This window comes from Peromyscus eremicus, chromosome 20, assembly GCF_949786415.1.
Source record: "Peromyscus eremicus chromosome 20, PerEre_H2_v1, whole genome shotgun sequence".
NCBI lineage: Eukaryota > Metazoa > Chordata > Mammalia > Rodentia > Cricetidae > Peromyscus > Peromyscus eremicus.
Genome location: NC_081436.1, coordinates 16,657,056 through 16,680,528, shown reverse-complemented (window position 1 = coordinate 16,680,528; position 23,473 = coordinate 16,657,056). Strand labels below are relative to the sequence as shown.

At 45.4% G+C, this 23,473-nt stretch overlaps 1 long non-coding RNA gene across 1 annotated transcript in view; it reads right to left on the bottom strand.

Annotated features, from left to right (window-relative positions):
* Positions 1 to 12,970: 12,970 nt before the first annotated feature.
* The window catches only part of LOC131896707 (uncharacterized), a 40,391-nt gene continuing 29,888 nt past the window's right edge, over positions 12,971 to 23,473 (bottom strand). Inside the window, exon 3 of the long non-coding RNA XR_009375492.1 lies at positions 12,971 to 13,140. This is a non-coding gene — a long non-coding RNA (uncharacterized LOC131896707). The remainder of the gene's footprint in view (positions 13,141 to 23,473) is intronic.

The following is a 23,473-nucleotide window of genomic DNA, read 5'->3' as shown; positions in this document are numbered from 1 at the left end:
CTCTCCAAACACACCCCGACAATGCATCACAGGGCTGGGGGCAGGATGGAAAGTGAGGCAAGGCATAAACTCTCCAAGCCCATCCCCAGCCATGTGCTTCCTCCAGCAAGGCTCCATCTCCTAAAGAGTCCATAACCTCCCCGAACAGCAAGACCAACAGGGTGCCAAGTTCAAACGCCTGAGCCTGTGGGGAACATTTCTCACTCAACTTCCCTTCTTGGCCTTCTTTGCTCATACACAGTGGTGAAGAGCTGCCAGGGAATACGAATGTCACATGTATCCGTGAAGTCCAGAGCATCTTAATGGCTTCTTGTCCAGGAGAGCCGCCTCTTCCTCCCACATCCTGCCAAAGGAGACAGTTGGCTGTCATTTCCCTGGAATTGTTCTAATGGAACGAACGAGGCATCTTTTTATTCCCTTCAGATTTGTCAGCACTTGATTGAGGCCCCAACCTCTCATGCAGTTTGACAAGTACTGGACTTTTCTCCTATGTTTGCTGAGTCCATTTCCCTGAGTTCAATTCGCTATTCATGGTCTTCAACTTCTCTCTCCTCAGTGACCTTTTTTTTCTGCTTGCTTTCTCAGCTCTTAAGACGTGTGTCAGCAGAGTCTGGTTGGTTGTAGGCTTGTCTGTTCTCCTTGTACTTCCATCAAGTTTTATCTATCTGTTACTTGGTGCATGTGACTTGGGATTTTTTTTTAAGAGCTGGATGCACTGAAAATTTTATCAGGAGGTATTTCTCTCTATCCCCAAAGTCTGCTTCATCTAATATCGACATAGTACAACGGCTTTGAAATCAAACGTACACACACAAACCAAACGACTTAGGTAAGTGTTTGCTGTATATAGGTATGATGTCTATGTGGACAGGATGAGCAGCACAGGTGTGGACTTTTGTCTTCTGTGGCTGCCTCCCTCAGCATAATGGGGTTGGTTTTGTTTTTCCCACTGTAATTCAACATCTGGACCTGGAAGGTTAGTATATTTGCATCTGACAGTTTCCCTGATGGGTTGTGTGGGTCATTGGGTACTTCCTGCCAGCCTTGACTATTCCTCTTTCCTTTATCTCTGCTTAGGAATTGTAATATTTCATTATTTGTCTTCTACCAATAGCCTAAAGTATTTGGACATCTGAATATTCTTTTAATGTTTGCTTAGAATTTACAGCTAAATATTCATTGGTTCTGGACAGTTGAAGATCTATGGTCATGTAAGGTTTATTTCCTTGCATAGCACTGCTGTGTTTTAATTTTGTTTGTATTGTAAGCCCAAGAAGGCACATTTTACACACACACACACACACACACACACACACACACACACACACACACTTATTGCTATTTATGTCTTTTCCTGTATCTTCCTATGCTGGTTAATTTTTGTCACCTTGACATAGCTAAAGTCACTTGGGAAGAGGAGACCTCAATTTAGTAATTGCATCTATTATATTGGCCTGTGGGCATGCCTGAGGACCATTTTCATTTTTGTTTTTGTTTTCTTATTCTTAATTTCCCTTATCTGATTTATTTTCTAAAATTAAAATATAATTACACAATTTTTCTCCCTCCCTCCAACTCTTTGCATGTCCCTTTTGCTCTCTCCCAAATTCTTGGCCTCTTTTTCTTTAATAGTTATTACACATATACATCATATATATATGCAAAATCTTCTGAGTCCACTTAGTGTTGCTTGTATGTATATGATTTCAGGAATAACCAAGTAAGGGCTCATCCTTGGGAAAGACCAATTCTCTCACTTGAAGTATTCCTTAGTGGCATGTAGTTCTATGTCTAGAGGTTGGGACTCTTGTGAGATTTTGTGAAGTATTTTCTTATTTAGTGATTGACGTGGGAGGGTCCAGTCCACTGTGGGTGGTGCCACTTCTGGGCAGGTGATCCTAGATGATAAAAGAGAGCAGGCAAAGCAAGCCATGGAGAGCAAGCCAGTAAGCAGCACTCCTCCATGGCCTCTGCATCAGCTCCTTCATCCGGGCTCCTGCCCTGCTTGAGTTCCTCCTGTCTTGACTTCCCTCAGTGATAGACTATGACCTGGAAGCATAATATGACATGAATCCTTTCCTCCTCCAAGTTGCTTTTGGTCAGGGTATTTTATTGAAACAACAGAATGTAAGAAAAATCCCCACTTTTCAGCTGGGATTTTTTTTTCTTTTTTCTTATGACATTGTGCTTCCTTTAGCCAGATCTGTTGGTGGTGAATTCTCTTTTATTTGAATAAAAATGTCTCTAACCTGAATTTCTTTTAAAATATTTGATTACATTTTCTTTCTTTAGCGTCCATGTGTTGGGGAGAAACGTGTGCCATGGTGCACATGTGGAGATGAGAGGACACCTTGTGGAGTTGGTTCTCTTCCTTTACCACACAGGTCCTGGGGATTGAACTCAGGTCATCAGACTTGGCGGCAAGCACTTTTGCCTGACAAGCCACCTCACTGGCCCTTAGCCTTAATTTCTAAAGCCTATTCACTGGATGTAGCACTCTTGGTTGGCTTTTATTTTCTCATTAGTGTTTTACAAATATCATTCATTGTACTTTAGTTTCTGTTAGGAAGTCATCCTAAAAGCTGTTCTTTGAAGACCACATGTCATTTTTACTGCTAAAAAAATAATCCCTACCTGGGTTGGAGAAACGACTCTTCAGTTAAGAGTACTGGCTGCTCTCACAGAGAGGACCTGAGTTTGACTCCCAGTGCCAGTCTCCCGAGTTCTCCTGATTTTTTCCATGGTAAGATTTTTCTGCTCCCTTTTGTCATGTTGTCCCAGTCTTCTGTGCCTTGTTATGATGTCATTCTAAAGTTATTTGTAGGATAAGTGGAGGTCTATCTAGGACCCCATCAACATCAACATCTTCTATCAGCCACTTGACAGAACTTGAGCTGATCCCAGGTTCCTCTTGAGTTGATTCCAGGTGTGGACACGATGGCATGAGACCTCTGTTTCTTTCTGAGGCTCTTGGCATTCATCCCTTTACTTGCTGGAGCCTTGCTTACTGGCTTGCCTAGATATAAAAGATTCACTGAGCTTCCCAGTCTCTGTTAATTCTTCTCAGAACCACCACACACAAGAGACCTGGCCTCCATATTCCTGCAAGTCCTAGAAAATTTCACTATCTTACCATTTCATTTATCCAATGGTTTTTAAGATGCTGTTTCTGACCAGATACCCTGGTTATGTTTGGTGGGAGTCTGGTCACACCTCATGCTCTGTCTTTACTGAAGAGGAAGCCGTGTTTTGTGTTGCCTTCTGTGTATTTGCTGATGGATGGGCATTTGGTTTCTTGCTTCCCACACTCCTTAGCTTCTGAGATTTGTCTGTCCAACCTAAACCCCAGTGAGAAGGAGGGATGCCAGAGAGTGGACAGCCCTCTCTCTTCCCTCTGCTGGGCTTCTCATGTCCAGAATGTGCTTTGATGTAGGACTGAGGGCCAGCCAGGATCACCAAAGCTCTAAATGCTATGGGAACAGGAGGATCTTACACAGTCAGGGCCCCTGCTTTGTGGAACCTTTAAGAATGCAGACATCCTGATGCTGTGCTACAGAGGCTGAAAAACAGGGCAAGACACAGAGGTGCAGGTTTTTGCTTAAACACACAAGAGAAGGTCCTGGGACAGGGAGCAAGCTGGGCATGTGTGTGGGACCAGCCTGTCGGTCTTGGAACAACGGCCCAAGGAATACCAGGATCAGGAATACATTGTGATGAAGGGGTGAAGGGATGCTAGTTCTGGGTGTTAGTGAGAGATGAGCCACCTCACGTCAGGATGCAGCCAGGTGCCACGTGGGTCAGGAAGAGCCTGGTCTTTGGAGTACCGATACTCCAGGAGTCCTACCATGTCCTTGTCTTGGGGCTCAAGTTTGGTGAGGCTGCTGTCAATGTTTTCTCCCAGACTTCACAAATTCTGCGAAGTGCCACGGGGCACTTAATGAGGAAAACGGCTCACTGACTGGTGACTGGAGCTTTGCTGCACACGAGTCTCTGGTCCTGAAAGGTCCTGAGTTCAGGCAGTGGTCAGATATCTGTGCTCTGCCCGGAGATGCAGCAGCTGGTGCATTCAGGAGGAGCGATTGCCAGTTATTTTGGGGACTTGGAGATGTGTCTGGGATTTAACTGCTCAAAACATCTCTGTGTGGCCGAGCCCTAGGCTGAAGTCCTGATCCCTGGATTTCAGCCTCAACAGAGATGCCATCATCTTGTTGTGGGTAGACATCCACCCTGGGGGTCGAGGGCACATCCCTACTAAGGCCTTCAAGCCTCATCCAGAGCCTTTGGATGAAGGTCTTAGTGGTACCGCTCACTGTCTGGCCTTAGCTTTCAGCTCTGCAGGATAAATGTGGTGTGACTGCTTCAGACCCTCGAAGGAACTAAGAGGCAGAGAAAAAGAACTTCAATTCTTTCTTATCCCCACCCCGCCCAGCTTTTCTGGGAATCAAACCCAGGGCTTTGGCCATGCTAAGAAAGTGCTCTGCCACCCATCTATAGCCCTAACTGAAGATCTTCTCTCCTGTGTGTAGAGTGTGCCGTAAGGAAAATAGAGAGGCTTTGGGGGATCCTATGACTTCCCGGATACTCCATCATGCCCCTTCGTGATCAGAGGGACCTGCTAGTGGGCCCCACATATTCTCCACTTGGACCCTTGTCTCTGCTCTGCTGTGTGAGCACAGGCAGCAGTGGAGGTGCCTCTCTGAGTCTGTTCAGTGTGAGGAGAAGGGCCAGGCCAGTCTTGGTCACCCTTCCTGCCTCTGCCATTGGCAGCATGACTCATCAGCTCTTCTCATCCAGGCTCAGCACTGAAAAGAAAATTCAAACATTTTCGTCTGGCCCAGCTCTTTGCAGGTCTAAGCCCAGGGCTTTGCTCAGCCGATGGTTTTTTTTTTTTTTTTTTTTTTCATCTCTGTTATCAAGGGGAGAAAGAAGGGCCAGTGTGGTGTACTTGCCATGGAGGCTGGGCTGCTGCTGAGCCTGGCTTCCACCTGAGGTATTGTCAACGCTGGTCCCCAAGGGCAGATGTTCCAGGGAGGGCAGTGTCTTCCTCGTGACTTTTGCTTGGCTCAGGGCTGCTGGTCTGGTGACACCTTCAAGGGGCACTGGGTATAGCATATGGAAGGGTCTAGGAGGTCTAGGAAGACTCTGATATTTGGGCCTCCATGCTTAGGCCATTTCTTAAGGCTGTTTGGTTTAAAGATAAATGACATAGTGAATGCCAGTGTGGTCAACAGAATATGGCCCTGGAGATGGCCATGCCCTCATCCTGGAGCCTAAGAATCTGCCAGGCAAGGTGGCAATAAGAATGAGGATTGTCAGCCAGGCGGTGGTGGTGCACGCCTTTAATCCCAGCTCTCGGGAGGCAGAGCCAGGTGGATCTCTATGAGTTCGAGGTCAGCCTGGTCTACAGAGTGAGATCCAGGAAAGGCACAAAGCTACACAGAGAAACCCTGTCTCGAAAAGCCAAAAAAAAAAAAAAAAAAAAAAAAAAAAAAAGAATGAGGATTGTCAGTAAATCGAGGTTACCCCCCACTTTGATATGGGGTACTGTCCTGGACTAGCCAAGTGGGTCCAGTGTCTGAGGGTCCTACAAAAGGAAGGTGGGAGGGGTCAGCCTCAGGGAGAGGTGAGGGAAGGACCCAGCTTGTCCATTTGTAAACTGGAAGGGGCAGCAAGCTAAGGAATGTGGACATCCAAAAAAGCTAGAAAAGGCAGAGAAGGGGCTCTAGGATTTGGGAGGGACGTGAAAGGGACCATCTCAATGCACACCCTGAGTTTTGCACCGGGACACCCACGCCAAGACTCTGACCTCCTGACCATAAGGCAATAGTTGAGAGGGGATAGAATGGGTAGAACACTGCGCACTCTGTGTTGTAGACAAGAATCTGCACATGCATGTTACTGGATACTGTAGCTGTGAGATAACATACTGTTAACGTTTTCTGGATGAGTTCACTCTGTAGCCTGATGTTCCTGGAGGAACATGAGATTGATGCTGGTGGACATCACCTAGACTAGGTGTTTCCAGGTACCCGAGCTCAGGTTTTGAGAGACCTAGGGAAGAGAGTGCAAGAGGAGATAACCAGGGGCTCAGAAGTATGACTGAGCACCTGAGTAGAGGGGCAAGCTCAGGCTCCAGACTGATGGCCTGTTTCCCTTCCCTTTGAAGCAGTGGTTCTCAACCTTCCTAATGCTGTGACCCTTTAATACAGTTCCTCATGTGGTGCTGACCCCCAACCATAAAATCATTTCATTTCTATATTGTAACTGTAATTTTGCTGTTATGAATCGTAATGTAAATATCTGGTCTACAAGCCCCATGGGGCTTGTGACCCACGAGCTGAAAACTGCCGCAAAGCCCGCCAGTGAGAGACTGAGATGAGAGACAGCTGGTGTTAATGCACTGCCTTCTCAGATTATTACAGGTTTTCAGGGTAAAGCTCATCTTAAAGACTCAGTTCCTGAGTCAGTAAGATGACTCGGAAAGTACCGTGTCCACTAAGTTAGATTCCTGGTGCTCACATGGTGGGTGGAGAAAACCAGCTTCCAAAACTTGTCCTCTGACTTCCACAAGTACATAACAGTATATACAGCCCCCCTCCCCAAATAAACAAACAAATAAACAAATACAATTTAAAAAGTGTCAGTTCTGGTCTCTGCTCATTGGTGTTTTTGGTGAGAAGAAATAAGACTCCGGTATCCTGACTGTATAATCTCTGCAGCCCCAGGACACGAGGGTAGGAAGTGTGGCTCAGGAGCTCCTGAGGAGTCAGCCCTCTGTGTACTGAATGTTTCCAGCCCTGGTAGCAGTAGGGTTGCAGGGCAGGGATGGTAAATTGTAAGCTTCTCTTAGTGAGGAGACTCCCAGCACACAGCTAAAAGGGTTCTATGGAGACTAACCATTCTTAGGAGGAAGGAAAACATCATCTCTCAGTTCCCAGGCCCTGCAGAGTGTAGCCTTCATCCATCTTGGCCTTCATCCTCACCTCACCCCTATGCTGTATGGTCTCACAGCAGCACTCACAGCGTTAGCCTTGGTCCCACCTGCCCCAGGGCCTTTGTGTGCTCAGCTTTTTCTTTTCCATCTTTGTTTCTCAAGAGTTGCGTCTTTCTTACCTCCCAAGGTGTCACCCCCACGTCCTTCTGGAGCCCTGCCAACCTGCAATTGGTTTTCAGAGACACCTCTGGCTGGCTTTGCATAGTCACAGGCACATGGGCCTGTGCATCTTGCCAGGGCAGTGATGACATCAGGTGGCTGTGACCATGGCACACCAAGCTCCCTGGGTGCCAGGCTGCTCAAGGTTCTGTGGGGGACTCTGTGTAGTTTTGGAGCCTGTCCTGGATCTCGCTCTGTAGACCAGGCTGGCCTCGAACTCATAGAGATCCACCTGGCTCTGCCTCCTGAGTGCTGGGATTAAAGGTGTGCGCCACCACTGCCTGACTGTGGGGGACTTCTATATTGCATTTCAGAGCTTCCCACCCCCAGCAGATACTCTGAGAGTCTCCAGGGCTGCAGAAAAGAAAACTGACACACAGTGGAGCTCAGCAACTTGTGATTCTATGGCTAGTCAGCCCCCCATGAGGGTCCAGACAGCTGTGTGTGTGGGGGGGCATGGCTTCCCCATGACTGCTGCAGCCGGCAGATCTGATGTCAGTGGATGGGGGAATGGTCATTTGCTGAGGTGTACTGGCCTCAGTTCTAGAGCTTGGCAGGTACAGGGCTCATGATTGGCTTGCTGGAAGGATTTAGATCATTCTAACATGGCAGGATGCTATAAGCTCACCATTGAGCTGTAGACTGCTCAGCTAGTCCCCAGTGTAGCCCAGGGCTCAAGACCCACCCCAGAAGGGGCTTTGCTGTTCTTGCCAGAGCTCACAGGCTGGGGTTCTGTGGGCTTATAGACTCTGCATTCCACTCTCCACCTGCTGACTGTGGCCTTCCCTATTCAACCGCCTCTCACTTTCCATGGCTTTTGTACAGCATACTTAAAAAATACATGCTATTTTATCAATTCTTTGAGATTTTGTACGTGCATATGATGTATTTTGATCATATCCCTCCCTCTACTTCTACCTCTAACTCTTTCTGGATCCACCCCTGTCTTATCTCTCCTTTTTTTTTTTTTTTGGTCTCATAACGTATTGAGTCCAGTTTGTGCTTCCCATATAATCACGGGTGTAAGGCTCTCCATCAGAGCATGGAGTGTGGTTAACCTACCAAAGGCCACACCTTTAAGAGAATGGACTCTCCCTCTTCCTGCAGCCACCAACTCGATGGTCAACAGTTCCTCAGGTAGGGATGGGGCCTTCTGAGGTCCCTCCCTTCCAGCTGGAATATTGACTGGCTTGCTCTTGTTCTGGTCTTGTGCAGGCAGCCACGTCTAAGAAGCGGTTTTTGCTTTCTTCTGTTCGATTTTTGTTGCTGTTGTTTTCAGGGCTGGGGAGGGAAGCTAGGGCTTTAGACATGCTAAGTGAGTGAGCTGTTCCCCCAGCCTCACGGCACCCTTCTTAGTTATTTTCCTTGTCACAGGCTGGATGGGCTTCACAGGTGGCACATAATGTGTGCCTTCCCTTTCTGCTTCCTCTTGACACCTCTCCCACCTTCTCCTCCTTGCCTTCATCTTCTTTTCCTTTCCCTCCTCTTTCTTCTTTGTCTTACTTTGCTTGGTGTAAGAGTCACTCTCACCCATCACAGACATAGGCACAGGCTGGGATCACTTCCTGGGCTCCCACATCTGGAGTTGGGAGGGTACCACTTCTCTCTGCAGCATCCCAGCACTGCCTTCTTCCCTTACCACTTATTCCTTTGGTCTGGCTGAAGCCATCCTTGTTTGACATGATTTCAGGGTCCTGTGTATCCCCTGGGCAAAGCTCCTGATTGTACTTTACAAATATATGAAATATAGAGCCTGGAAACATCGAGGTGTGCTGTTGGGTATGAGCCCCCATCCTATGGTCTGTCCTGAGGCTTTCCTGTTATTTCCATGTATGTAGGCAACACTCTGGCTGTTGAGTCATGGCTATCATCAGAGCTCTGAAAATACTATTTCAGCTTTGAAAATATGCTTTTTTACTCTGGAGTTGATTCAGAACATCAGGATGTCAGGATTAACTGGACTTGAGCAGCCATAGGAGGGTGAGGGCCTTTTCAGCCCCAGAGGTCCTCAGCTGTCCTGCCTGCTGAGCACTGCATGGGGGATCAGTTCGCTTTGCTAACCATGACTAATTTCCTGCAGTGGCATTGCCCTGTGAGGCGGCATACTCCTCACCACTGCCTCCTGCAGGGTTATTGACAAGGCATGTTCTGTTTTCTTGGCCTTGGGTCCTCCCCACCAAGATACCACGGAGCTACACAGAGACCTACAGGGAGTGGTAATGACCCCATGCTTGCTATTCAAAGGCAAGCTGAGAGCTTCGATCCCATGCTCCCTGTAAAGTCCATCTGAGCAGCTCTTCCAATTCTGTTTGCCAGCGTGTCTCACCATCATCTGTCCCCAAATGCTACCCAAACTCTTTAAAAAAAAAACAAAAAAAAAACCATGTTCCATCTATTCCTTCTCTACCATTCTGGGGTAGGGAGTGAGGTGGTTAAGGAAAGAGACAGAGGACCAAGGAACCTCAGATGTGCTACTGAGAGGCTGGCTACAGGCCTCAGTGAGTGCCAGGTAAGACATTGTGACTCATGTCATGGCCAAATACAGAGGTTATACAGACAAATGAACAGACAGCAACACAGACAGAAAGGTGACAGTCAAGGTTCCAGCCCATTGTTCTCTCCTTGACTGAGGTACAACTTCCCTTTCAGTGTGTTGGTTATCCTGGAGTGGGGCTACTTTAAGGGTATCTAGGTGTTTCTTCTATTCGTGAATATAGGACTTCCTACCCTCCATATAGGGATCCCTTACTCTATCTGGAACTGTCCTACCTGATACGCTGTGGCTTCTGGCTCTTGTCAAGTCTGATGTGTACATGCTAGGTAGGGACTGAGCTCTGGGTCAGGTTCCAGAAGATTCCCTGGGGGTGGGATGCAGTGTTTACAAATCCCATGTGCCTGCCTCAGTGGGATTTCTATGGAGATAAGCTGAGGCCAAGCCCCATTTGTTGTGTGAGAGGTATGGTCCTGGGGCAGGATCAGGAGACATGGAGGATGGAGCAGGGAGGGCAGGTTGTAGTTAGACTGTTTCATCAGGACTGTCAACTCCCCAATAATGACATGGAGACTTACCATTAATTATGAAAGCTTGGCTGATAGCATAGGCTTGTTTCTAACTAGCTCTTATAACTTAAATTTACCCACTTCTATTAGTTTACTTTCTACTGTTGGCTTTATTACCTCATCTCCATATTGCCCATCCTGCTTGCTCTGTGTTTCTTGGTGTCTCCACCATCTTTTTCCCAACATCCTCTCTGCCCCCCAAATCCTGCCTAGCTATTGGCTATTCAGCTTTTTATTAAACTACTCAGAGCGACATATCTTCACATTGTACAAAAAGATTATTCCACAGCAAAGGGCTCTAAGCCTTAATCATCCAGGGTAGTGTGTCACCCAAAGCCACTTAATCTTGGACCGCTAGTGGTTCACACTGAATGAGTCGGTCTCCAGGTCTCTTTGGCTCCTGGGAGACTTTGGAATGGCCTTGAACCCAGCTGGCTCCAAGTCACAAGTCATCAGTCAGTTCTGGGTCCTAGTGACCCAGAGTCTGGCTTTTCAGGGTGATTCTGAAAAGTTGGAGTGACCATTGTCTCTGCCCTTCAGTCCATGCTTGTCCTATGCTAACAAGCATGGCGAGCAAGCAGATTTTGGTTTGGTGGTGCAGATCCACTGGAGCTGGCCTCTTCCTTCCCACACAAGCCCTTTTCAGTCCTGGTGATGTCTTGGTGACTGTTCTAAACTGCTCCGGCATGTGGGTTTCAATGTCTGTGGCTTCTCTGCACTTTGACTCCTCAGGTGTTTGGGAGCGGGAGCTTCCAGTGTAGTTGCCTCTGTGTGCTATGTGGGACCTGGGATGTTTACAGCATGGACTTAGCTCATCACCAACAGCACCGCAGTGAATGCTTTCCCTCACAAAGCTCACCATCCCCATTCTTCCTCTGCTTCTCAACTCCTTCTACTTGGTTAGGTCTGTCTGGGAGCAGCTCTAGACATCAGTTGGGGAATTGCAGCCTCAGCTTGCTCTTAGCAGGACTTTACTTAGATTCTGATGGCCACAAACACTGTTCAACAGGATTGGCTCACCAAAGAGATTATGTCATTGCTCCCTACTCCATTCCCATGCTCAGTTTGCCATCTCCCTTCTTCAACTCCACCCCCCATTGGGTAGTTTGAACTTGGGACTTAGGTATTCCTCTTACTGATCTGCTTGGATACTATGAGTTCTAGAAGCTGTCTACAGTTTGTATAGGACAGAGTCAAGTCTTTGTGTGTGTGTGTGTGTGTGTGTGTGTGTGTGTGTGTGTGTGAATGCAGTACCCTCAGAAGCCAGAAGGGGGCATCAGATCAGATTCTTTGGATCCACAGGCTATTAAAAGCTGGTCTCCATAGGTGCTGGGAACCAAAATCTGCTCCCCCAGAAGAGCAGCAAGCTCTCTTAACCACTGAAGCAAGATCTCTAGTCCCTGGCCTTTCCTGTTTGAAAAGACAGAAAACATTAACTCCAAGTACCAACTGTTCTCTGTGAACCTCAGTTTCTTATCTATAAGATGAGAATAAGAATGCCTAGCCTAGGGCATAGTGGTGAGGACCACACTTAAAACACCCCCAAGAGGCTTGCAGAAGAGAGAGTGGGTCATGCTTCTAAAAAAGGGGCAAACAGTGTTGCTACTGTCACTCACTGGGGATAGTATTGTGACTTACAGTCAGTACAATCAAGTGAATTGACACAGACTGTTTCCTCTTGCTTCAAACATACAGAAATTATGGACACTCTAGAATGGAAACACATAGTAGACCTTGGAAGTAGTGGAAAGCGTCATTTATCAGAAGTGGGTGGGGCCCTGAGCTGGTTAGTTTTTTGTCACCTTGAGTGATTGAGTTAGAGTCATCTATGAAGAGGGAGCCTCAATTGAGAAACGTACCCCTACTAGACTGGCCTGTAGGCAAGTCTATGGGACATTTTCTTGATTAGTGATTGATGTAGAAGGACTCAGTTCACTGTGGGTGGTGCCATCCCTGGGCAAGTATCCTGGGTACTATAAGAAATGGCTTCTGCTTCAGTTCCTGCCTCCAGGTTACTGCTTTGAGTTCCTGCCCTGACTTCCCTCAGTGATGGACTATGATTGTAAAGTTAAGTAACCCTTTCCTTTCCAAGTTGCTTTTGGTCGTGGTCTTTATCACAACAGTAGAAACCTAAATGGAATAGGCCCTAGACTCAAGTCAGTAGTGTGAGTTTTGAAGCAAGATCACATTCAGGGAGAAGTCTCCTGGCTGCAAAAGTGGGAGGAGCTACAATGATTATCCCTTTGTAAGTTGGGTATGACAAAAGCTGTTGCTTTAGTCAGGGGCCTCCATCTCTTTGCTGCCTTCTGCTATGGGTTTCTGATTTTAGGATTTAACCCATGACATATTAAGTCTATATACTTACCAGAGTGTATAATCAAAGTCTTTTGGTCCTGGCAGACAAGTATACCACATTATGGCTATATTAGGTCTTCATCTCCCAGAATGCCTGGAATTTCCACAAAAGAGGCATCGAGAGTGCCCACTGCACTAATAATAATAATAATAGTGATAATAATAATAATAATAATAATAATAATAATAATAATGGCAGAGTTATCTGAAATCTTCAGAATGACCACAAAGTGTTACAACGAATCAAAGGGATCATCCTGCTCATGGACGGAAGTGCATGGTGAAGAAGATGTCAGGTAAAACCAGAGGGAAATACAGGATTATAAAATGTCATGAAAACAAGAGTTTATTGCCCCATTCCTGTTCCTAAGGTGGTTATTCACTCAAAGCACAGAAGCATTTCCACTTCCAGTCTTAGGAAATGAGTTAGGGAGGATGAGGGAATTCAGCTTCTCTCCTCTGTAGGCTCATCATCCATTCAGGAAGTGGGGTCTCAAAGTCAAAGCAGCAGGGAGCATTTGTTCCTGTCTTTCACAAGCAGGTTCCTGGCCAGTAATCCATTCCAACACTCCCTGGAACAGAACAGACCCTTACTTGCTAGGCTTGGAGTCAGGGATGGGAGGACTCAGTTGTAGTTGAAGACTAGATAGCTATAATTATAATTTTCCTTGGTTATGAGAAAAGATAAATTAGATATGAAAGTTTAGACTCACAAATATAGGACAGATGATAGAATATTTTCTTTAATTTTACAGAATACAAATAGACTAGGTATTGTAACTGTAATTCTTGCTTGATGACTGTTCTATCATATGTAATTTTACTATGTTAAAGTTAAAACCTTCCTTTTTGATTAGACAGAAAAAGGGAAGTGCTGTGGGATGTCATTCTGTATGCTATGAATGTGTGTTGCTCTAATTGGTTGATAAATAAAATGCCAATTTGCCAGTAGCCAGTAGGAAGTATAGGCAGGATAAGGAGATAAGGAGAAGTCTGGGAAGAGGAAGGCTGAGTCAGGAGTAGCCACCCAGACACAGAGGAAGCAAGATGATAAGAACTGAGAAAAGTTACCAAGCTACATGGCTAAACATAAATAAGAATTTTGGGTTAATTTAAGTGTAAGAGCTAGTCAGTAATAAGCCTGAGCTAATGGCCAAGCAGTTATAATTAATATAAGCCTCTGTATGTTTATTTGGGACTGAGTGGCTGTGAACCAGGTGGGACACAGGAAAACTTCAGCTACACTCAGTGAACATCTACTGTGTGTAGGGCTGACCCAGATATACAGCTTCAGAGCAGGTGTCTCTCATCCCCAGACAAACTGGCATCTCAACAGCAGTGGTGAAACATTCAGTGTTGGACCATTGTGTCCCCAGAGAGTCATAATGGAGCCATGAGGGTGCCATCGATGGCCAGTTTCACTCAGACTGACTTTGGGTATAACATCCCCATTCTGGTTAGTCTACTGAAAATCTGAACATCAACCCATTTAGTGATTAACTTACTAACATTTAGCAGTGGCTAAGGGCTTTACTTTTGGGGTTAGGGATCTGGACTCTTTCTGTACCACTACTGCTTCTGTTAACCCTGGCACTTGGACATGGCATCCTTCCCATGTGGTCATCTGAGTCACTATCAGTGTGGAATGTTTGTGGCTAAGGGCATGTTCTAGGACAAACATTTAAGGCCATGCCATTTGTCATCAAACTCCCCCAACCCAGTGGCTGGTGCAGTGACATCCATCAAGCAAATTGATCAGGCTTCAGAAAACAGGTCAGGAATGTTCTCTGGCGTGGCAATTGGTGGACTTAATTGTAATTAATGACTAAGAATCCCTTTAAGAATTCATAACTAATTTAAAGAGACATGTAAGGATGCAAAATAGGCCCAGCCATCTTTAAATGCTTCACGTGTAACACATAATTACAAGAAGTGTCTTTCCTCTGACATGCGAAGGGATGATTGAAAGCTGCTCTGTAAATATCTCACACACACACACACACACACCCATTGAGAGAGTGAAGAGATATGATTCACTAGGACACAAGCAGATAAAGTTCCAGTCATCTGGGGGCTGGTCCTTCAATTGTCAGAGAGATAGCTTTGGGTTGGAGGACTGGGATGAAGTGGAAGGTTTGTATCTGAAGCACACTGGGCACCTTATTATAAAAAGGAAGGGTAGAGGAAGAAGGGGTTTTGGTGACATTCAAAACACTTTGCCAACAAGAAGTGTACATATACAGAGTGTGGATAATGAAGACCATATTCTGTGCCTTGTGGGCGAGGGACGACCACAAATCCTGTGAGGTATTTGTGGAGGCATATCTATGTCTCTTCATGAGTCCCAATGGTCTCTGTGATCTTCACACTGAGGCTTTTGGGTATAGTCCTTAACAGACTGGTAATTTCCACTCACAGTGGTTTGAATGTTGGCTTTGGTCTTGAGCTCCTACACTGGGAGCAGGTGTAGTTTGCCCACATGGGGAAGAATCAAGGCCAGGCTCATAGCCCCTCTGAGCCTCCACCCACTAGCACAACCTGTCAGTCATACAGTGCATAGTCTCCAAAGAACATCATCTGGTCTATGTGCAGCCATGCTCACTGATCACAGAGGCTGCTACTGTTTTCCCGGCCCAGACCACAGATTGATAAGTAAAGACAAGATAGTCAGTAGCTTGAGTCAGGAGCTGTTGGGTAGTGGTTTAATTTTTCTTTCTTCCTTCCTTTTTTTTTTTTTTGAGACAGGGTTTCTCTGTGTAGTTTTGGTGTGTGTCCTGGATCTCACTCTGTGTAGCAGGGTCCTTGCTGTTGTTCCCTTTGGGGGCAGGGGCCAAGTAGGTGCAGAGTCAAACCACACAGACTCTGGGAGAATGTCGAAACAACAAGCTCAGTTTATTCAGGAAGAGGCAAGCCTTATATACCCTCCACCACACCCTGGGGGAAGTCTGATGAATATGCATCTGCTGGTGTGACATGGCTGCCTCTCATTGGTCCAGATCATCTCCAGATCATGTTTCAGCTGCTGTTGCTAAGACCATCAGGCAGACCCAGGCTGGCTCTCAGAAAGTATCTTTTTTACTTGTTTGGGCTGGAATGCCCAAAAGCCTGTTAAGGATGAGTCATCCCACAACTCTGTAGACCAGGCTGGCCTCAAACTCACAGAGATCTGCCTGGCTCTGCCTCCTGAGTGCTGGTATTAAAGGCGTGCATCACCACTGCCTGGTGGGTGATGGTTTCTTACACAAGATCAGATGAACAGAAAAATTATGAGATGACCTGTGACCTGTGTAGGGACATTTCTTTGCTCAACTGAACAGGTTCATGGTCAAGTAAAAATAAACACACAGTGCTTATTTATTTAATAAGGAAAGATCCATGTTTTAACCAAGATCACAGTTTGAAAGCAGTGCTGAAATCTCCCCAGTGATTGACAAAATGATAGCTCAGGTGAGGCACAGGGAATGAAGCTGTGTACTCCTTGGGTACCCCCAGAGCTTTGGGAGAGGCTAGTCCCTGCCAGATCTAATAGAATAGGCTTGGCTGTGCATCCCAATCCACCCACTGAGAGACCAGTATTGGTGAAAATCAGAGAGAGATTTGATCAGCATGGCACAGTAGATGCAGTGATCCCAAGTCCATCTTTGGGGTGCTGACCTGGCATTTAGACTTAAGTAGAAGAACTGGGGAGGACATAATCAAGTATTCCCGGGCATGCTGGGGTCTAGTTGATAACTGTCTCTGTATTATTTTTATAGTGTGGTCCAAGAGTCCTTAATGTGTGAGTGGACAAAGTGGATCTCAGGAAATGTCTCCTGCTCTATAGTTGGAAAACTGCCCTTGTTTGGAGGGGTGGTCTGTTGGCTCAGGTTCCCTGCTGCTTGTGGGTAGTTTCAGTATTACTGTAGAGATGTTTATCCACCAGTCTTGTTATTTGTTCCTGGATCCTAAAGTGGCTGCAGGTTCAGGACAATGAGCAGGGCACCTTTCATGGGTATGGAACACAATGTTTTAAAAGCTGGCAGTATAACCTAAAGGAGACAGATGAAACCTGAAGACAGGGATCCCGGGCTTCTATTTTACTTTTAGTTGCCTTTTGGCCAAAATGAGGAGTTGATGCTTTTTAGCAATCATGGTTTCTAAGTGTCTTTGACAAGAGCTATGCGAGCCAGACACCTGCTGCGGGAGCCTCAGTGACTGCACAGGGCCTCCAGGTGTTCTAGTTAGGGTTTCTGTTGCTGTGATAAAACACCATGATGAAAATCAAGTTGGGGAGTTTATTTGGCTTATGCTTCCTCTCATCACCTATCATTGAAGGAATTCAGGGCAGAAACTCAAACATGGCAGGAACTTGAAGTCAGGAACTGATGCAGAGGCCATGAAGGAGTGCTGCCTACTGGCTTGCCTATAGCCTGACCTTATGGAGGCATTTTTGTAGTTGTTTTTATACTCTTTGCTTTTTACTCTTTGTGGGGCCTACCACCCAGCTCCCAACTAAATACATGGAGTCTTACTTTTTCTTATGAATGCCCAGCCTTAACCTGGCTTGTTTCTAGCCAGCTTTTCTTAACTTAAATTATCCTGTCTACCTTTTTATTGGAATTTTCCCAGGGGCCTGCTCTGGGAAGATCCCTCCCAGAGTCCTGGGGAAGACACTATATCCAGTAGGGAGTTATCTGAGGGAAAAGAATCTATGTACATCATGCTATTTCGTCCATTTACTTTATTTCTCTAAGACAAAATTCTATCTATACAACTTCAGCTCTGTCCTCACATTCAGCTTCTCTTTGTACCTACTTTTCCTGTCCTCTCATAGTCCTAACTAAGCTCCTATGCTTTCAATCTTATCTTTGTCCTCTGTTTATTCATCCTCCATCTTTCCTTCCTTGCTCCCTGGCCTGAATAAGTCTTCCTTACCATCTATAGAAACTCTGCCTTATTCTCTTCTCTCTGGCCACGCTGCTCTGCCTGGACCAGGAATTCTGCACCTGGTTATGCAAAAAGCCGTATTGTTCTGAGTCAATCACTTTGCAATGCTGCTAGGCCTGAGCTTCATTTGCACAAGGAACAAAGCTATGCATCTACAGTCTGTCTGTCTCTGAGGCTCTGTAGGGGTGTTACCTAGTAGGTCAGCAGTAGGTCTGAGAAGCTTATTCTGTTTGCCATATGACCCAGCAGTATATGAGCATACAAGAATTTCATAGCAGAAGACAGCTGATATATGTTAAAGTGAATAACACCGAATATTCCTTGATAAATGGCTCCCCTCTTGAAGGACTCCTTGGTTGATCAAGGTATAGCTTATTATATAGTTGGACTCCTATTTCATATTCTTGTGACCCATGACACTTTTTGCCTCTGGATTTTTATCTTTCTCTATTCTATATACCTTGCTTTACTTGTTACTCTGTGTGTATACTTACTGTGTAGCTGGGTGGCTGGTCCCCGACATCCTTCTCTCCTTTTATTTCCCACTCCTCAATCTTCTCTTTCCAGATTTCTCCTTCTATTTATTCTCTCTGCCTGCCAGCCTCACCTATCCTTTCTCCTGTCTTGCTATTGGGCATTCAGCTCTTTATTAGACCAATCAGGTGTTTTAGACAGGCAAAGTAACATAGCTTCATAGAGTTAAACAAATGTAACATAAAAGAATGCAACACATCTTTGCATCATTAAACAAATGTAACACATCTTCAACTAATATTCCACAACACATTTTCTCAACTGAGGCTCCCTTCTCTCTGATGATTCTAGCTCAGGTCAAATTGACATAAAACTATCTAGCATACCAGGGAAGACTGGAAGACACAATAGAAAGGGAGCTAGAGTTGCAGGGAGAGGGTATAGGGGGGAATTGTTCAAATCATGGTAGCAAATAGAACAACAGATGCTTGGTGTCAGGAGTGGGCAGGTACAAGCTACCTTGGCAGAGACTGTTTCTCACAGGCAGCATGATTTGTGCACTCTGGCTGTTTTGGAAGTTGAGTGTTCTGGAGGCTGAATGTATATAGCATAACAAATCTGAAATTAAGGTCTAATATGACCTAGAAATAGTGAATGCATGAAGCATGTCCAACAGACAGTACCACAGAAACATTTACCAGGGATCCAAGTCTACTCCCAGGAAACAAGCTAATAAAAAATCACACACCAAGCACAAGAAAAAAATAGTAGTGATGAGCTTGCTATAAACTGAATCTGGAATGTTCTTCATAGGCTCCTACTTGAGAACTTGTTCCCAACCTGTAGTGCTATGTTGAAGATTGTGAAGCCTTTGGGAGGTGGGGCCTGATTGGCAGAAGCAGATTGCTAGGGTCCTGCCTTTGAATTTTACATGTGCTTCTATTTCCAGCCTTACTTCCATTTCCATTTCTCTGCTTCCTATCTGCTGCCACGTGAGCAGCTTCCACTCTATACTTTCATTGCAATGAGTCAGGCCTCTCTATTCCACCTTCCTCTCTGAACCCTGAACCAAAGTAAAGCAACTCTTCTTTAAGTTGCTTTCTCAGATATTTGATTATAGTGAAGAGAAAAGGAATAAGCATAGAAGATTATGTAGCAAAGAATTTGCTGGAGAATTTACCTTTGAGGAATTAGAAGTTGCAGAATGTCCTTCCAAGCTTTGACATAATAAAATGAATACAATGAAAATTGCCAAGTTGAGACAGATGGAACTCACAAAGTGGAAGCAGGGCATCATTAAGAACCAAGGAGCTCAATTATAAACAAATAAAATTGAAATAACAGAATTGGGAAATCCAGTCTATGACCATAATCTGAAGATCTCAGTAGATGGTTACACAAAAGTTTCTCCCACTCATCAGAAAGAACTGGGAGGCAGAATGTACATAGCAGGCTATAAGGAACACAGAACGGGATGAGGAGACATGGGATTCATGTGGCTAGAATCCCTCCTGCCTCCTTACTGAGATTTCAATGTCCAGGTCCACCTGAGACTCAGTTTCCTGGACTGTCTGTCCTGTTAGAACCTTGAATTCCTTTGCATTTCCCTTCAGCAAGGGAGAGAACTTGAGTTCAGTTCCTCATGTATTGGCTGTAGGTTCCTAGCAGGGATGCTGAGGGCTGAATTTTCCATATGGTAACCAGTGTTTCCACTGTGTGCACAGAAAGGTAAGTAGTTTGGATGACGTGAGTTGAAACATTTGTTCCTCTGCTGCCTCAGCCACACTATGAGTGATTGAACTTTTGGGGCTGCTGGATTGGAGGACCAAGAAAGCATTTCTGCTGAAGGGGTCTGTTTGGAATATAATTTTAACTAGGCAAAGATGTGTTATATTTGGTTATGCTGCAGGATATTACTTTAACTGTGTAAAGGTGTGTTACATTTGTTTATGCTGCCTTTGTAAATGATGCAAAGATGTGTTACGTTTGTTTATGCTTCAGAATATTTCTTTAACTATGTGAAGGTGTGTTACATTTGTTTCTGCTGTCTTTATCAATGATATAAAGATGTGTTACATTTGTTTATGCTGCATTTGTTTAATTATGTAAAGATGTGTTACATTTGTTTTGCCTTGCCTGCCTAAGGCAGCTGATTGGTCTAATAAAAAGCTGAACAGCCAATAGGTAGGCAGGAGAGGGATAGGTGGGGCTGGTGGGCAGAGAGAATAAGTAGTAGGAGAAATCTAGGCAAAAGAAGAGAAGAAGGAGAAGAGAAGGAGGGGGAAAGAGAGAGGCATACGGGGGGCCAGAAGCCAGGCATCTGCCAGCCTGCCAGCCAGCCATGGAGACAGCAGGAAAGTAAGATACACAGAAAGAAAAAAAGATAAAAAGCCCCAAGACAAAATGTTAATAAAGGGAAACAGATTAAAATAAAAGCTAAGATAAGGCCGAGCATTCATAACTAATAATAAGTCTCCGTGTCATGATTTGGGAACTGATTGGTGGCCTAAAAGAAAGCCTGCTACAGGTATCCAAGGTCTTTTGGGGGCAGCCATGGAGTAGGAGATGGGGATTCAGCCCACTCAGGGCAGTAGTCATGACTCGGAAGACATATGGATCTTTCTGGAAGCTTCTTAGGGGGCTACAGGGTCATATCTGCTTCAAGTGCCTTCTACCTCCACTGTCCTAGACCTAGGACTGGGCCATGAGAGGTAAGAAGATCCTGTATCTGTGTAATCTGAGCCCCAAGAGCTCAGGAGCCATGTCCAGACATGGCTAAGTTGCACCAATACCAGCAGCATTGTATGGCAAGAATACAGATTTATTTCTATGCATGCAGATGTTGACAAGAGCCACATCTCAAAATTAAGCAGAAACGGGTATTAGCAATGCCTTCTGGCCTGAGGATGAGAGCAGAGGAGAGCAAACTGTTGAAGTGGAAGCAGAAGTCATAAGTGGTTTACAGATGATCAAAATGGAAAGAATTGTAAAGATGGGGCCCCCTGCTCAGCATCAACGACCAGCTGAAGAGCCTCTAGGGGACAGGCACATCCTAGCAGAATGGCAACACCCTGTATTGTCAGTTCAAGACACTGAAAAACACAGCCCTCTGTTTGCAGAGAGGCATGGATGGGATACCTGTCCATATGGTAAGGGGGAGTGGGCTAAGGACATTCTCACTGTGCATAGCCCATGCATTTGTTAGATTGGAGAGGAATACCCTAGGGTCCTGTTGACTGAAGGTTGAGAGCAGAGCATTCATGATGAAGGAAAATGGAAGGCTGGGTCTGAGAGGAGTTGAGCAGGGGACTTCAGGCCATGGCACTTAGGGGGCTGCATTTCTTACAGGGACTGGACAGATTGTTCAGGTGGCTCCATTTATTCACACTCACCCCTGTGCTGAGCTTTAGAGGTTCAGAGATGTTGAAAGCATCTTGTCTGTCCTTGTGAGAATCAGGGAAGTAAATAAGGTGATTATTCACTTTGGGAAAGACCACACTTGTGGTGTAACCTGAATTCTGTAAAGATGGTTTTATCAACTTATTGGAGCCACGTATTTCATGATAAACCTACTATTCAATGAAAATATTATAAGCCAGAACTGTATTTAAGGCCTGGGAAGATGGCTCAGTCAGTAAAGTGTTTGCTGTGCAAGCATGAGGATGAGTTTGCTCCCCAGAACCCACATTAAAAAGCTAGATGTGGTAACATGCTTAAGTAACACACATCTGGGGAGGCAGAGAAGTGGATCCTTGGTCCACTGGCAACTTAGTCTAGCCAGGTTAAGCTGAGAAACCCTGTCTCAAAAACAAGGTGGACCTCTGATCTCTACACATGCACACAGGCCTGCACACACACACAAGCATGCACACACTTGCACACATAGGAATATGCACCCACATACACAAATGTGTTTAATGTACCTAATCTAGAGCACACCCCAGCTTGGCTCAGCCTGTCTTTAACAGGATCAGGACAATTAGAGGTGGCAGGTCCTCTAGGTCAGGACAATCAGAGAGGCAGAACCCTCTAGCATAAATCCTGCTCTATGAAGAAGTGATGAGTGGCTCATCAGATTGGCTCATTGAATTTTGCCCTGACAGTGGAAACCCAGGGTAAATATGGGCATGACATATATATATATATATATATATATATATATGTCAATGCCATTATAAAGTGACAGAATACTAATTGAGACCTTGCTTATGTGGGGCCATCTGTATCAGAATGCTTCTAGGAATGGACTTTCCACTTGGGGCCAGGAGGGTGACTGGGTTTTGGTGACTGGTGTCACCACATTCTACAAACTCATTGGCTTCATACAACACAACTCTATATTATCTTCTGGAGACTGAAAGCAGACAGCAAAGGGAGGCTGTTGTCTCCCTCTGTGGGCTCTTAGGGTCTGTTCTGGATTCTCTTGCTTTTGTTCTGTGACCTGGATTGGAGATGTTTCACTCCAATCTCTATCTTCATGGGCACAGACCATCTGCTGGCTGAGAATCTCTCTCCTGGCTTAAGATGTAGGTCATCATGAATTAATGGCTCCTCTAGTCCCATAATTTCATGTTTATTTCTGCAATGACCTTATTTACAAATTAGGTCATGTGATGAAGTACTGGCATTCATGACATCAGTGAATCTTTTTGTGGGATACAAGTCGACCCTGGAAAGAATGGACTTCAGTCATTTCAGGAGTTCCTCCATTAAGAAACTGGGGTGTCGTAGATGCTTGTGTTGACTCTATCTCTCTTTAGTGTAGCTGGCTCTGTGGTCCAGTGTCATCCTCTGTCTCTTGCTGTCTTGCCTGAACTATTGTTAGTGGTATATTTGGTGACTGCTCCCACCTCAATCCCAGTGACCTACCCTATATTCTTGCTGGAATCTTTACTTCTTGCAGAATAATACATGAATGCTGCTTTCTGGTACATGGGGCCCATCACAGCCTGCTCCAGCCTTCTTTCTAGCACCATGATTTTGTAAAAATAGCAGACATGGGATTCTAGTTGTCTCAGGCACTGGACTAGTCATGCATCATCTACTCTCCAGACAAACTCAGAAGGTGGATTATCTGCCATCATATTGTTACTGGATGTCTGCTTGGAGAAGGGATCAGAAGCTCAGAGAGTTCAGGTTCCTTGGAAGTAGGATTTGTTGAATGGCAGTGTTACTCCTCAGGACCCACAGACAGAGACTCAAGGAACTCAGATGCAGAGCCCAGAAGCAGTTCTGCAACACCAACAGGCAGGCACTCTTCCACAAAAGACCTCAGGGTGCTAACATCCCCTAGACACTATCTTTGTGTCCTTTCTGTAACAGGGGATGCTCTCTCCAGCTTGTGACCCATTGTTGGATGTGACCTTCATCCCAGAATCCCCATATGAGCTTATCTATTCACATGCCCTTCAAGTCTCCATAAGAAAGTGACCTCACTGGTGTCTTGCTCACTCAGCAGGGAACAAGAGCCATGTCCTCATCGGCTGCTCCTTTCATTCTTGTCTT